This window comes from Temnothorax longispinosus, chromosome 7, assembly GCF_030848805.1.
Source record: "Temnothorax longispinosus isolate EJ_2023e chromosome 7, Tlon_JGU_v1, whole genome shotgun sequence".
Classification (NCBI taxonomy): Eukaryota; Metazoa; Arthropoda; class Insecta; order Hymenoptera; family Formicidae; genus Temnothorax; species Temnothorax longispinosus.
In genome coordinates, this window is record NC_092364.1 from 18,836,094 (window position 1) to 18,852,140 (window position 16,047).

The 16,047-nt window shown below is 41.3% G+C and overlaps 1 protein-coding gene across 10 annotated transcripts in view; it reads right to left on the reverse strand.

Annotated features, from left to right (window-relative positions):
• Soxn (SRY-box transcription factor soxNeuro) overlaps positions 1–16,047 on the reverse strand; it is a 280,985-nt gene that overhangs the window by 22,009 nt on the left and 242,929 nt on the right. The gene's annotated exons all lie outside the window — the stretch shown is intronic.

The following is a 16,047-nucleotide window of genomic DNA, read 5'->3' on the forward strand; positions in this document are numbered from 1 at the left end:
TGCATTTACGTCGCATGAATCTAAATCTTTACTCGTGTGTACCTATGCTATGTGGAACGCCATATTTTTAGTTATCAAGATAATAGTTTATCTCACAAACTTCGTTTTTATGCCTGACTCACGTAGAAGAGATGAAGTTATCATGACTCAAGTGACAACAAGGAATTCACCCCGCCGGAATTCACTAACTCTCGCCGCCAGACGCGACGGTGACATCTCCATCTTGTTCTCTTCTCTTCGTTTCTCCTCCCGCTTTTTCCGTCCGTCAAAAAAAGAAGTCTAGACCGTTCTCTTTCCCCACGAGCCCTTCTCACAACCGCCCTCCGGCGAGAGGACAACGATGACTTTGCCCGCTGTTATGTGCGAGTGGCCCTCTCGGGCCTTTTGTCGGCCTATCGCGAGAGACACCTGGATGCCGCTTATCTTCTTCTCCGCCACCTCGAGGTCATCCAAAGGGTATCCTCGATCTCGCGTCGATCGCGAAGAGAGGAGAATCGGCTGACGCCGTAATGTCTTGTCCCTCTTGTTACGGAATTCGACTGTTGATTTGAATGACGGTGTTCAGTTCTTTATATTTAAGATACTTCAGATATCAATATAGTACGATAGAGCTCGGCAAGAAATACATTTTCCGATTTTTAGCTGGCTTCGCCTAGCGCTATCAAGAGACACGGTTAGATCTCGCCGTTAACGCATGCACTTGGCGCGAAACACTACTAGGAGATAGCGCTATTGCTACGTGCAATATGCAGATTGATGTTCCTCCTCACATTTGTAAAAAATTTCAAAAGTCGGCCTAAATTTTCTCCATTTCAATAATTATTTAATTCTGTTCAATTAGTTAAAGGGTCGTTTCAGTTATCAGTGGACTAGGTTTATTGGGGATACCACTTATAAAAAGAAACGCGTCAACAATAGTACCTCATGGACGTGAAAGCTATTGGAAACATATTTATCGCTCTTATCGCTCCCATTGCATTTTTTGTCTTATTAAAATGCCACCTGCAAGTGGCAGATAACGAAATAAACGAGTTGTGCTTTTAGTTTCGAATTATCTTAATAAGTTAGAGTGGGATATAGTTAATGTAATGAAATTAGTTGATTGGTTCTTAATTTAAAAATGCCCAAGTGTGTGTTATCATCTTTTTAACGATTACGAGGATTTATAGAAACAATTTTATCCTGACGTAATTATTAATCTGGAATATATGCCGGCAACGAACATATATGTCTTGTTCATTTACCAGAGGAAGACACTAGGATATCTAGATTCCGGACCGCCATATTAGCGGCCACACGTGGGTACCGTGAGAATTAATGTACACGGGGGCAATGGGTAAAGAGAGCGAGGGGGATGGTGGAAGACGGACCGACCAAAGGAATGCCATCGCTGTGCCGCACGGTCCACCTAGGAACGTAGCTAATGGGACCACTTAACGTCTCAAGCATCTCACGAAGACACCGGACTTCGCGTCCGTGGCCCGTCTTGCACCTCGGGAACGACGTTGGCCCTTCCTTCCCCTATGGATCCTCCTCAGCGGTCCGCGTGGCGAGTTAATAATCGCCAATATTTATTCCGGATTGGTCACGGCTCGGTCCGGAGAGTGATGAGGAGCTCGGGCTGAAGAATGACGTGACGGCGGGTTCGAGGCCACAACGGAACGACCCGCGCGCATTGTAACGCCTGAGATTAATATTTACCGTTCACCATTACATCGCGTCGCCCGTCGTCGTCGTCCTCGCGAGACTCTTCTCCCTTGCGCGCGATCGCGCGCGAAGGTTCTCTCTCTCTTTATCTCTCCCTCTCTTGTCGAGAATAAAAGAGGAAGACGACAGAATGTGACGAATGTGCTTTGGGATCCCAACAATTCGCGGTCGCGATAATATATCGCTGCCTCATGGATTATCGTATCTGGTCAACTATTTTAAAATCGGCACACGCGCCATGGTGAAGATAGAATAATCGGATGGAATACACCAATTAGGCGAAGTAATGTGTAATATAAAAAAATCACATACCGTTGTTAACGCAAAATTATATTTGAACATTATCAGAGGAAGATCAAGATCGCAATTAAATTCAGTTACAATAAACGGATTATCGCTGATCGTATAGCCTGAATTTTTTCGATGATAAACCATAGAGTTACCAAAGCCAGCTGACCGGAACAGCGCGGAACGTTAGTAAACGACGTTACTAAGCAAATTAACTGAAATGTTAGCGGGAAATGTTCACGGATCGGCCTAACGGGCACTCAATCCACGATTAAGTCGGTGGAGGCTAATGAGCGTTGAGACTTAACGCCAGATTACTGACTTAATCCTTTTGACGAGCGATTCGCGTGTCTACACGGCGTCACGTTACTTAATACACATTTATATCTATATGTATACACACGTCTAGATAAGATAACGTCGTCTGACGTTACAATCGGTGATTATCGATCTTGTCGATCACGTAGCGATTACCTTTGATACTCACGCGAAAGAAAATATGTAAAGAAACTCAGTGATTCATATCAATGAGATTCGACGGATAAATATTCTATATTCATTCTCGATAAATTCTGAATTACCGCGTCTCTCCGATTGTACCTGACACGCTACTGTAAAATATGATTTATAGATTTCAATCGCAAAGTTTTAGACTGTTTGCTTGGATCCTTCGAAAAAAAACGTGGCGAAAACAAGCCGGAACGTCGCGCCGAATGAATTCATTCGGGGCGACCACAAAAAGAGAACGGGCGGCGAGTCCGAGTCCGTTAATTATCTTCCGAGTTACTGTTTTAGGGGAAGGGAAGAGGAAGGGGGAATTTAGGTGATACGGTGATGTCGTTTGTATAGACCGTCGAGGGGGGGGGGGGAGGAGGAACACCCCGGGAACGCGGGGGCGCACAAAAGGGAGGCGAGGATGAATCGCCTCCGGAGAGCGCACGGGACAAATGGGGACATTAAGTCGCTTTTGCCGCCCGGTACCAGGCGCTACCGGTACCTCGCTCAACTTGACCTTATACTGCAGCTCCGCTCCCCTCCACCCCGTATGCACGCGCGTGTACGAATTCCTTGCTCGTGGTTTTGCACGCATACACGCCTCCCGCGACGCGCTCGTAAACGAGCGCGCGAGCCGTTGTCATCTTCGCGCCTATCAGCGTGTTAAATCGCGTCTGCGCCGCACACAAATATATACGGTGTATACGCGGATAGGTACACGATGGATATCTCGATCTGCCCCGCAACTTCCGTCGCGTTTCAAAGTCAGCATTTGACTCTCGCGCCTAAGTCAACACTGCCGTACGTTTCACTTTGACCCCGTCCTATTGTAAGACGCGCAGCGGCTGCGCCTCGTGAGAAATAATACCAGAAAACTCTGGTATTTCAATCTATAATAAATCTAAACCTCAACATCTTTCCGCGTGCAGCAACAAAAAGCAGATTCCACCGTTATCAGTTTTATTGTATACCAATTCACGATGTGCGCGCTTCCGTGCATTGACACGTGTCATGGAGTCGTTTATGATGAGGCTTGTTTACACACGTATCCATCGTTGCACCGCGATGAACATCGTAACGATCGCTATCCACTTCCGGCGGAAATGTAGAAGCGCCGTGACTGGTCGACCGATCTCATCGATCTATCTTTCCTGAAGGTCGATATAGCTTTCCACATTACGGCTATGCATATTTATAATATAACGAATTAATAAGTATATTAATAACACATCTGTGCTTATGGTAATTGTCTCACAGTTTCATAACAATACCCTCATACCTTGTTTTGCAATCTCGTTAATTACATAATGACTAATTAAAAAATTTTTCGTTGTTATACAATCTTTCTGCACTGTTATTACATTCTTAAGCGTAAATCTAATTAATAGTGATAATAAGCACTGATAAATGTAATAATAAATAAGCAAATGAGCAATAATAAGAAAGTACAAATCTACAATAATTTATTTTCAGAATTGATCGCGGAATTCTTGTGCATTAGAAGAGAGTAAAAAAATAAGAAGGACTTAAACAGTGCTTTTCTCTTCGTTTTCCTTCATTACTAACCCCGAACGCAATACTTAATGGCGTTACCGAGATACTTTTGCCCCAAAGCAATTAGACAAGGTTGAAATAAATGAGAAAAGTTTCCGAACACCCGTTAGATGGTAGCGCAAGGCCATAGGATGGTTTTCTCGGGGGTAGGAGCGAGGACCTGTCACATTACGGAGTGGAATTTATGCCCGATGCCCAGCGGCGTGACAAGTTGCCTCTGATGAACGGCCCCACCGCGAACTCTTGGCCCTCCACAACGAGGATAAGGAGAAGGTAGGAAGCAGAAGGAAGGGGCCGGAAAAAGAGAGAGAGAGAGAGAGAGAGAGCGAGACTTTAGCACGCTTGCGCCCATCCTTGGCCCTTTCTCCAAATCTCATCGAATTCTTCCTGCGATTTTTATCGCCACCCTTTGCCCTTACAATTTACCGTATCCCGCGAATTCAAATTGAAGATACCGCAGGTAAGGGACGATCCCTCCGTATAATTGTGCAATTTGGCGAACTTCTTCAAACGTAACTGTGCTTTAAGGACTTTCCCTCCTAAAAAAAGACACTCGTTTTATGTTTGCAATAAACGTGAAATCTCTTATTACGTACGTATTACATCTATAACTATATACATCTATTAATATTTTAATAATTTATTTTCAGATTATATAGACTACTATTATATATCCAATATTTTAATTACTCCGAAAATATTTCGTGATTATAACGAATTTTTATTTTATCTAACATTTTTTCTTTTTCTTTCAGGCGTTACGTTGAGAAAGGTTGATGGAATCGGTCACCATTTCCGGAAACGCAGTACGTCTTCCAAGAGCGGACGGAAAAGACGCGGGAGAAAAAATGCAGAAAGGATTGTTCCGCGTAAGTTCTTTAATTACCGTTGCCATACGAGCCGGGCAGCGTATGTAAGCGTTTCACGCTCGGCGGACGGAATCATTTTCTGCGAAGTTCGCGCGTTGACGTGGGTGGAGGTGACCGTAGGAACGGCGGGTACGGTCGCCCCCCGCGGGACAGGGGGTCACTGTTGTGGTCCCCGCGCGGAACCGTGGGGTTTAAAAATCCCATACGATTTTAACGCCCCACGCAAGAAGTCGTTCCTCGTGCGCTAACGCCGACGGTCGCGCACGGCTCGCCGGTGATAAACACGCCAAGTTACGATTTCTCGGAGCTCGGCGCGCCGTGTGCGAGCGACGGCGGTTATTAGCGATGACGGTGGTTTCGTACGAGCCGTCCACTTTGCGAGTGGCGCAACTCGAAACTTGGCGGCTCGACGGATTTAAGTGAGATGTGCAAACTGATGACACGATCAGCAATTAGATTTCGACTTGAGCTTCGACGTTGAGTGAATGCAGTCTTGTCTGTTACAACTAACTCTGTTAGAACTAACGGAAACTATAGTCAAACGTTGCCTATATTTAGTTTTACCATAAATTCTGTTACAAATATATTGGGTGATTGTAAAAAAAATAGAAAACGTTATCATCTGTAACTAATCAAAATTTATTTATGTAGGTAATAACGAAAAAAGTGGTCTTACACGAAATGATCACCTTTTGCTTTAATACATTTGCTTTAATACGCTTCCGAATAACGTGATCAATCAGCGGATTTTTGTCATTACTACTCATATCAATAAATTTTGATTAGTTACTTTGATTGGTTACAGATGATAACGTTTTCTATTTTTTTAAAACAATTATTTAATATATTTATAACAAAACTTATGACAGGATTAAATATTTCTCTAATATGTCAAGTAAGCTGACCGCAAGCGGTTAATAGAAATACACAAAATAGAAAAAGTAAATGTATTAAAAGCAAACCTATTAGAAACAGGTTTTGTTCTCAGCTCATCTGTTAGACATAACGTAGACATAGAGGACACACGTGGAGAAAGTACCCCAAAAATTACATGGGTTGTCGCACATGTCGGACATACTTTTGTTAAAACAGTGGAAATTTCCACGGTGCAATTCAAAAATAACACACTTTCTCGAAATTCTAAATTGTATATTTTTTCCTTTTAAACCCTGTAATTTTTTGTAATTAAAAAAATCAATATAGTGTATGGTGATACCTGGATGGTGGACACGTTTACGGTCATGAGTCTCGCACTCACGTTGTTTCGATACGCGGCAAACTCAAGTCACATTGTTGAGACACGATATCATATGCCCTTCAAGTTTTGCCCTGGCACTGCCTCGCATTCCACAAACCCGTCAAGCTTTTAGGCAGCTCGAATTTCTATGGATGGATACTATTAGAGCACACACGGTTGCAATACAAAACAACGGCAAAAGTTTGTCAACTGAACTTCACTTATGGAACACGATCGAAAGCGATCCACTTCGGAATTTGAATGGAGTTAATGAAAATAATTTAATGTTCTTATATGTAATTATATATCGCAGATACCACATTTTGCTAGCATATTATGTGATTCATTTAGAGTTAAGGTAACCAATGATTTCTAAACTATAAAGCTTATGTAACAAGATTTAAAATTGAGAGTATGAAGCGATAGGATGGGTAAGATCATTTCTATAATCCAATCTTATGAATCGCTTCTAGTAAAATTATGGAAATGTTCTTTTTGTAATAAATCTTTATTAATTTTTTTAAAACATTTTTTAAATATAATTTATTATTTAATTAATTTGAAACATTAAAATGGTGTGACAATGAAACATGACAATGTTCCCGCTGTCTGTTCTTGGGTTCGTTTGTGTCTCTAAGGTTTTGTCCGACCAAAGGACAGATGGTGGAATAAGGAATCAGCCATAAATGAGGTAGAGTTGACTTTCTGGAGCTGAGCGTCGGCAACAATTGACGCTCAAATTCAGAAATTTTTCTCTCGTCCAAACATCTAATGCAGAGCGTCTGATCTAGTGCAGACTGGCGAGTGGCAACTGAACACCGAAAACGAGGCGTCTAAAACCTCTTGCACAATGCCAGGCAACAGGAAATAACAAAAAAATCGTTAATTACAACCCAAAAAATTCAAATACTATGATTGGTTGGCAACAGGCAATAGGCACAGAATTTCCAACGTGACGGAAACTCTGTGTCTATTGCCTGTGTCACTGTTTATTCTGCATTTATACATGATTTCTGATTTCTATTCCCTGTTCCTATTGCCTGTTGCCTAGCATTGTGCAAGGAGCTTAAGGCACGGTTGCATCAATGTCGTATAATATTTAACTAAAATTAGCTTAACTCACTCTTCATCTCTTTCTAAGGGGACAGTTAGAAAGAGGTGAAGAGTGAGTTAAGCTGAGGTTAAATATTATGCGATTTTGGTGCAACGAGTCCTAAGTGTGGTGACTGAGAGCACCTGGGAGCGTCAGCACCTGGAGTCATTAACGTTCAAGCTATTAAGATAGCTTAAGATAGCGTGTCTAGCACTAATGACTAACTTACTCTGTTTTGAAGAAGATTTAATGTATCAGTAACAAGTCTCGAGCCTTGGCTGAAATTCCTCGGGAAGCGACAAGTGCAATTTAGGTTTGACTGGAGCGGATCGTGATTAAAGAAAAAATTTCTTTCGAAAAATCCTCTATCTCTGCAAACGCCTCATCGATTTTTTACCGATCTTAATAAATCAGTCTTGTTTATATTCTCGCGTAATTGAATTTTGCGTTGTCTGTCAAACAACAATGACTCGTGGGTAACGCAGGCCGTGGGTAACACAGTATGATAGTGTCTAAATTTAGTCTATTAACAAACCATCAAATGCAAAATCGAAATATTCGTATAGCGAGCAATTAATCCAATGATCCTCCCCAGATATTTTTATTCTCTCGCGCGACAAATATACCTGTCGTGTAAAAAAATGTGCTCGATTACGCTATCGGGCGAAATCGATATCTCTCTAAGCAACGTGCGATGAAGATTCGGAGCTGCGTATAATTCTGCGGTCCGAACCACAGCGTGTCACCGCGGAAATCACCATGGCGAATCCCACAGCGCATGTATATCATTTTTACAGCCCCGGCACTGTTATGGCGCTATCGAAGTTACGACCGTGCGAGAATCGAAAACGTCGAACGGGACGAAGGGGGAGGGCAGGTTCGATAACGTAGCCAGTAACTTGTACCCCGTATCGCTATTCGCGAAATAGTGCGTACGTGAACTGCATCGCGCGTCGATTGTCGATGGCGGATATGCCGCAGCGTAAACTTCCGTTCGAGAGATTTTTCGCCGATCCTTCGTCGAGCCCAAGTGCTACGCGCACGCCGTCACGCTGAGGTTGCCCTACCTCCTTCAGCCTTTGTTAATCTTTTTTTTATTTTATGGAGAAAAATGTTCTCGCGTATCTAACGTTACGATATTCATTTTTCGAGTAAACGACGAATTTTGAATAAATATTTTACATAAGCGGCAAATTTTGAATAAATATTTTAAAGAAGAGAAACGAAAAGAGATTACTCCGCAAAAAATAAATCTTTATTATTAATGCTGCAAGAATTTTTCGAATAATCAGGCTTTTAGGAACGTGACTTTTAGAACTATTTCGATAATGTATCTATATACATCTGATTGTAAGAGAGACTGATCTCTCTTAGAATACGACAGTAAGAACACCGCCGATAGGATATCAGTACCTCAGATACAGTAGGATTAATAGTATAATTACTAATATAAACTGAAAAAACCGTAGTAAAAGCTTCGGATGACTTAAGCCGCTAATAGCTTTAGGGCAAATCCAAGACCAAAGGACACATTCTCATGCGATAGCACCTCCTCGAATCGATAACACGCATATACAATTGACAGACAACTCCATACAGCACAACTATTAGCGGTCACTATATTAGTCACTTCAAAAATCAACATTTTTTGTGTGGGAATAATCATCTGCTTTTTGTTACTTTAGTAATTTTTTTCTTCGTGGTAGACCCCTAGCTTTGACATATTCTCCTAAGTGATTTCTTCACTTTCGCGTTAGATTAGGTTTCTTCGGAAAAATACTCACATACCTATCTGTCGCAAAGTTAACGCTGCTAATATCTTAATGGCGTTAACCGTGTTATCCGCTTTTTTGTCGTTCGAACACGAGAATGGTTCGTATCAGCGATTGACGTATCGCGAGTCCGTTTCACATAATACACTGCGTGAAATCACACAGATTGGTATCTTGGGAGCTCATCTTGAAGAGACATTTCTCCGTAAAAATATTTGGTAAAATTGGCTTAGAATTGTCAGCGAACATATGAGAAAATATTTTTTCATTCATCGTTCATATTTTTTCCTAGATTTCCCATAATGTCAGGGGCCTGCAGAATTTTTAGTAACCTTTAGAGAATTTAACAAAATTGTGCTGCAAAATTCCAAGACCAATTAAATTTTTCTTTTGTTGCTAAATTTTGCGTTTAGCTAGTTCATCCCGATTGTGCAACCCCGCCTTCGTGCTCCAACGAAGATTCACGAGTGAAATGAAATCGAGCTATCGAAAGAAAAAGGGAAATAAATAAAAACGTATTCCGACATATTCCAGAGATACGAAACTGCTCGCGCGGTGAAACCCGGCGAGCCATGGAAACGCGGGATCATGGGAGAGAAGCTTGCGCGGCGTAAGGCAGGTGCTCGGCCATTGGTCGGCATGGATGCGACGAGAGATCGCGGAGGTGTAGGTGGGATAGAAGTTTATGTCTGCCTCTCTCTCTTTCTCTCTCTCTCCTTCTCTCTTTCTCTCTCTCCGTTTTCCTCCCTCCCGTTTCCCCCAACCAAGAGCGAGATAGGAGAGCGAGTTACTGGCTCATTGTACGCGCACGCGATCGGAATTTCGACGCGGACTCGTTATCGCGGCCGTTCGCGTTTTCCATTCGAAAATTTCGTTTTCCGCTCAGATACGATATCGACACCGGGTATCTGTCGGCCGGGGGTATGCGCTGCATAGCTTTGCTGGGGTTCGCAGAAAGCGCCGAGAGAACTGTTCTGCATCCGGGATCCAGGTCGAGCGGCCTCTTTTACGAGGCTATTTTTATCTAAACGCATCTACGCTTCCCTACCTCTACGGGCATTTGAAATAAAATCGACGCGATAACGAGAGCGCTAATACCCGGATCGTCGCCGGATCAAAAATTCGCTCGCAGAAATTGCGCACGAGGGCAATGCGAACAAAAGCCTCGATGTTGGAATCGATTAGCAGAACCTCTTGGAAAAAAAAAACATTTTTTCGTTATATAAAAAATACCTTATGTATAACATAAAATAATGAAAATGTAGTAAAAAAAGTGAGAATAAAAGTATATACGTTGGAGAAAAATTAGTTACAAATAATTTGTTGAAAATCTTAAAATAAATAAAGGAAATAATCTGTTAAATCTTATTATATATATATATAAATAAATTTAAAAAATAATCTTCAACAGCATTAGTCTAATTACAAAAAAAATTTTGTTTATTTAGTACATCATGCTCTTGTTTTAATAAAATAAGTATTTGTTTTATTAATATTATTGAATTAGTAAGATTATTTCCAATTAGATCTAATGCTATTAACACAATATTATTTTTTTGTGTGAGGATTGTTTTACAGCTCCGAAATGTGACTATGTGTGATATTTCGGAAGCATTAAAAGAAAAAGAATCTATTTATCATCTTACTTAAACCGCTCTTACTTCTTGTCACTCTACTACATTTTTCAAACTTTTAACAGTCGACAGACACAGATAATCAAAAAAACGCTCACCAGGTTTCGATTTCTAGTCCGTTAAACAAACAGATCTAAAAATTTGCTAAATCATTTTCGAATAAAGAGTCTATGATTATAAGCCATGTTTAAAAAAAAATTTGTTTTCTATATTTTCAACAAAGTTTTAACGAAATATTTGTTTTCCTGAATATGCGTTGACAATGTTATTTAAAAGAAAAGTCTCAGTTATGTATATTGCCTTTAAAGTTGTATGTAAAATGAAATAATTTATGTATCCTAAAAGATTATTTAATTCAAAAACCTATTAATACATTTCTTATTATTGATATAAATATTTCACAAAGTGACAGGCACTTTCAAATAGTTGAAGACAAAGAACTACGAGGCGATTCGGGCGATTCTAACATTAAGAAAGCATGGCACGTGCATTATCTATAGTAGATAAATGATTTTAGTCTAAAAGTCTCTACATTGTAAACTAAAAAAATCTACTCGGCTTATCATATATGATGGATAAGTACACATTGGGAAAAGGCCGGAAGTCTGTAAAAATCTGTATAACAGATAAATGTGGAAAAGTGAGAAATAAAGAGTAAGGGATAACTGGCAAGGAAAAATGAGTGACATCCCATTACCTGCTTTTTCTTTTGGACTTTACTATCTTAGTCATAAAATAGGCATTGACCATCAGGGGAGAATGCTTTGGCAGTCGGCAGCTTTGTTTGCGAAAAATGTACTGTCATAGCTTCTTTGTAGGAATAGGATAATCCTTCGCAGGACACCGGAAGTGAGATACCGAATCTGCCAATTAACACAAAATAACTGAAAATATGAAAACACAGCAGGTTGCACAAATAATTAATCACATATAATATCCCCAGTTCGAGGACGTTGTACACATTGGTTTTTTTCCTTTAACGAATCTTATTTTCGTTATTCTTGGCATTACGAGAACAGAAACGCCCAACATATTAAATAACAAAAATTTACTAACTACATTTTTGATCGAACATAATTCTTTAAGATAAATATCCTCTTCTCATTTATCTCATTATACAACCTTAAAGACATATCTCGTAATGCCAAGAATAACGAAAATAAGATTCGTTAAAAGAAAAAAACCAATGTGTACAACGTCCTCGAACTGGGGATATTATATGTGATTAATTATTTGTGCAACCTGCTGTGTTTTCATATTTTCAGTTATTTTGTGTTAATTGGCAGATTCGGTATCTCACTTCCGGTGTCCTGCGAAGGATTATCCTATTCCTACAAAGAAGCTATGACAGTACATTTTTCGCAAACAAAGCTGCCGACTGCCAAAGCATTCTCCCCTGATGGTCAATGCCTATTGATTTGAGACCTTTATTTTATCATATATATAGCTTTTATGTGGATGCAATGCTCATGTTACTTTGCGATTCCAAACGTGCAAAAATCCTTGAGAAAAGGTACCTGCGAAAGGAGTTAGATGCATTATGAACGGCTGACACGTTGAAATTCATGTCATTAGTATATTTTCCCATCGGCATGTTTCTAGCCTCAGTTTTAATTTTGACAGGCATTAAGACAGATGGGACTGATAGGTACCGACAGACAAAATGGCTGTGAGCTGCCGCACGAGGATCAGGATCAGCACTCCGAGAAATCCCCCCCGTCGCGAGGCACGGCAGACTTCAAAAGGCTTCGAGACTTCATCATCGATACCGGGTCCTGATCACTGCCGGCAGATTAGAGGAGCACCCATCCCTTCTTCTCCTTCTCTTCCTCCCCCTCATTTCTTTCGATCATCCGCGCAAGGATATAGGCCCATCGATCCTCTTGTTGTCGACATTTTTAGAATTCTTTTCGAATCTCGCAAATTTCTCTAGTAAGATGTGCTCAAAATAAGACTGTCGTTCAGTTTGATTTTCCTTTATTCGGATATCTAATTATTAATATAGCTGGCTGCATAATTAAGACGATTTAAGATAAAAATACAATCTTAAAATTACCTGAAGAGAACAGAATTTTCACAACAATTTAATATCCATAGTACTTATTCGACTTAACTCTTTTTAACGATCTCTTATTAATGTGTAACGACAGCAACTTTCTAATCTGACTTCCGGTATACGTTTATTATATACGTATGTACATAGTATAGGATGTCGGTTAAGTAGCAGAAAAGGCAGGACCCCGCTCAGCTTAAATGCGAGCCTACGGTAAAATTTATTGCACGGCACGTTTCGCCAGAGAAGGTTTCCGGGAAACACGATTGCCCGGCGAACCACAACTCGCATACGGAAATAAGTAGAAACCGAGCAGAAACGAAGGGCGGAGAAGAAGAAGAAGAAGAAGAAGAAGGAGCAGTTCCACCGCGAAGTCTTTCGCGGAAGTTGGCGAAAGAAGATGGGGAAAGTTTTCATTTGCGGGCTGCCTCTGAGGTCGGGGCCAATGGCGGTCTTAAATCGTTCGCAATTGAGAGGCGTCGGAATCGTTCTTCCCTCTCTTCGCGAGGAGTCGCCGGAAGTCGGCCAGCTGAAGAACAACCTGTTGACCTGACGCGATTGCCGAGAATACGTCGGTTATCGCGAATTTATCCGAGCGATTTTCGAGAAACGCGTGAAATTCCCTGCCAGACCTATTCTAGATTCTTAGTCTTTAAATTTAATCGGGGTCCGTTTTTTTTTAGCATGCGCTATTTGTAATACTGATATCATAATTACGATATGGCTGATGATGCCTACGCGCCCGTAATTATCCCCGGATAGATATTACGTTCTATATATACGATCCTCATTATTATTCTTCTTATATAAGAGTCTCTCGCATTGGGAGGGCCATATTTCTCTCAACGCGTTGCGGATGATTAAGATTGATGGCTGACTAAACTCGCCAGGTGTGTGCTGGTTCAGATGATTCATTCCAAAAAGTATAACGTAATATTTTAGGAGAAAAAGAAAACATCTCGCGATGACACGGTGAGCATATTGTGCAAATAATTGCGGAATTACACAAGAGCTCATAAGAGCTCAAATACCTATGTATACAAATGCACGAAATTGTGCATCTATTTTTATGACTATTCATTTATAAATTTATATATCACTGAAAAAAAATTAAATTTGTTAACATTGAAATTATGTGTCAGAAGAATTTTCACGTGCAAATGGCTATTCGAGAAATATGCTTTATTTGTCCAACTTTCAAAGCAGAATTACGTAAAGTTTCACGCAGATCAACTCTGGGCGTGCGACTTCCGGCTGAATCGGGAAAATTATCGCGTGTTACAGTGTTCGTTTTTAGCCATGTTTGCTGATATGTAGTTTATCAGCAAACAACATGTAAAAACACTTTTTATAAAGAGACCACAAATAGCTATTTATGTAAGTCCCATAAAACAAAGATTAAGATGTTTTGTAAATATTTTATTTTCTATGATCTATATCGTATATCTATTCTTCAGCTCTTAGGCTACTTGTTGGGTCACTTGAATAGAATGTTAGACAGGTGCTTCTATTTTTTGAACCAACGGGGGAGGTGTTTTTCAAAAATTCTTGAAAGGCGCAAGGTAGAAGGCTGAAGATGTGTGACAAGAGTGTTGTCTGGACAAATAACGGACTAAGATCGCAAAGGTCTCTTTTTCTGAGAAAAAGGTCGGCGCTAAGTAGAGATAACTAAAGCTAAATTAACTTCAAAACATTAACATTTAATTAAAAATAATCATTTCTTTCTAACACGAGTATCTAGAAAATAATTATTCGATTTTATTTCTACGGTTAATAATATCGCAAAAATTGCGGTAAAAGCAGATATATAGTTTAATGTGGCGGGTGTTTCTAACGTGCGAGAAAACGCAGGAAACTGTTCAGAAAATTATAGCCCATCCCACATGAAATTAAGAAAACCATAAGAACGGTAACGAATTTTTAAAGCAGCGTGCAATTCCGTGAAATATCTTTACACCTCGCGAGGAATGACGCTGCGATCTTAAGTGGACCGCTCTCGGATCATCGTCGGCTCATTTAGCCGACAAATGATCGGCACTCGTTGCGAGATCCATGCCGGTTTTTCTCCTTGTTGAAACAACGACGTAGGAATCCATCCGAAATCGATCCTCGACGTCACGGATGAGCATCGACGATTTTCCGGTGCGGCCCTTTTGAACCGTCTATTACGAGGCTTCTCCTCCTTTTTCTCTTTTTTTTTTCAAGAGAACGCCGGTATACAGCTTCATCGTAGATCTTGAGCCGAGCATATACTGAATCGCGACGCTCGCGTGAGAATCGCATAAAAGACCTCCGCGTATTCATAACCGCGGCCGAGCGGGTACTCAAGCACCCGCCGGGTACTCGAAACCAGCGGAACCAGCGATATTTCGATGCATGCGCGTGCATGGAGCGCACGGAATATTTTTTTTATCTTCCCCGACCGTGCAAAGATATCGGTCGGCCGATCGCTTCTCCGGGGACGAATATAACATCGGGACGATCGAATACACGATTCGACGATCGTGCGAAAAAGTCGGCGGAAAATACTATTCGTACAATTCATCGGTATTATTTATTACTAGGTGCAGCATTTTAATTCGCTCAACGATCAATCATCGTATTGTTCCTAGAGTGTCGTGACGTCGATTGTTTTAATCGCGACTCGCGCAACGAGATACGAACGAGTTACGAGTTGTCGTTATTAACGTTGCGGCGAGCCGATCGACTTATTCCAGCCACGGCCGACGTGCGACGTAATTAATCACTCGATACGAGGAGATTACGATTACGACAACAAATAAAATCGGCCAGACACCTCGCGCGTAGAGGCTGTCGAAGACGCCGGGTTGGAGAATTAAAAAAAAAAAGAGGCACGTTGAGAGATAAATATCTCGCAATTAGCGGAGCGTGACTGAGTGACGAGTGACAGTGTGCGAGAGATCGAAGCGATCGATTTTCAAACGTCATTAAGGCCGGTCCACGCTGTGAATGACGAGGAAGGCGCGAGCGGGGAGGAAAATCGGAATCGCGATCTCCGGCGGCGCGTCCAGCCTGGAAACTGATAAATTGCGACTTCCTGCGTTTCGATCGTGTACCACGTAATTTCCTGCAGAGGAGCCGCCCTGATAGGCGCGCGCGAGAGGAGGAGGACGAGGAGGAGATGGTGGCGGTGGTGGTGGTGAGAAGGGGGAGAGGCGGCGGAGGACGAAAACGGGGATGGGACGGGAACCAACGGCGATCGGAAATTGGCCCGATGACATTGATTAAAGCGTTTAGCGAGAGGCGACAATGTCGTAATTATTAATTGGTGACGACGCCACACCGAGATTCCCGATCGCGATAGATGACGTTGAAATACGCTTG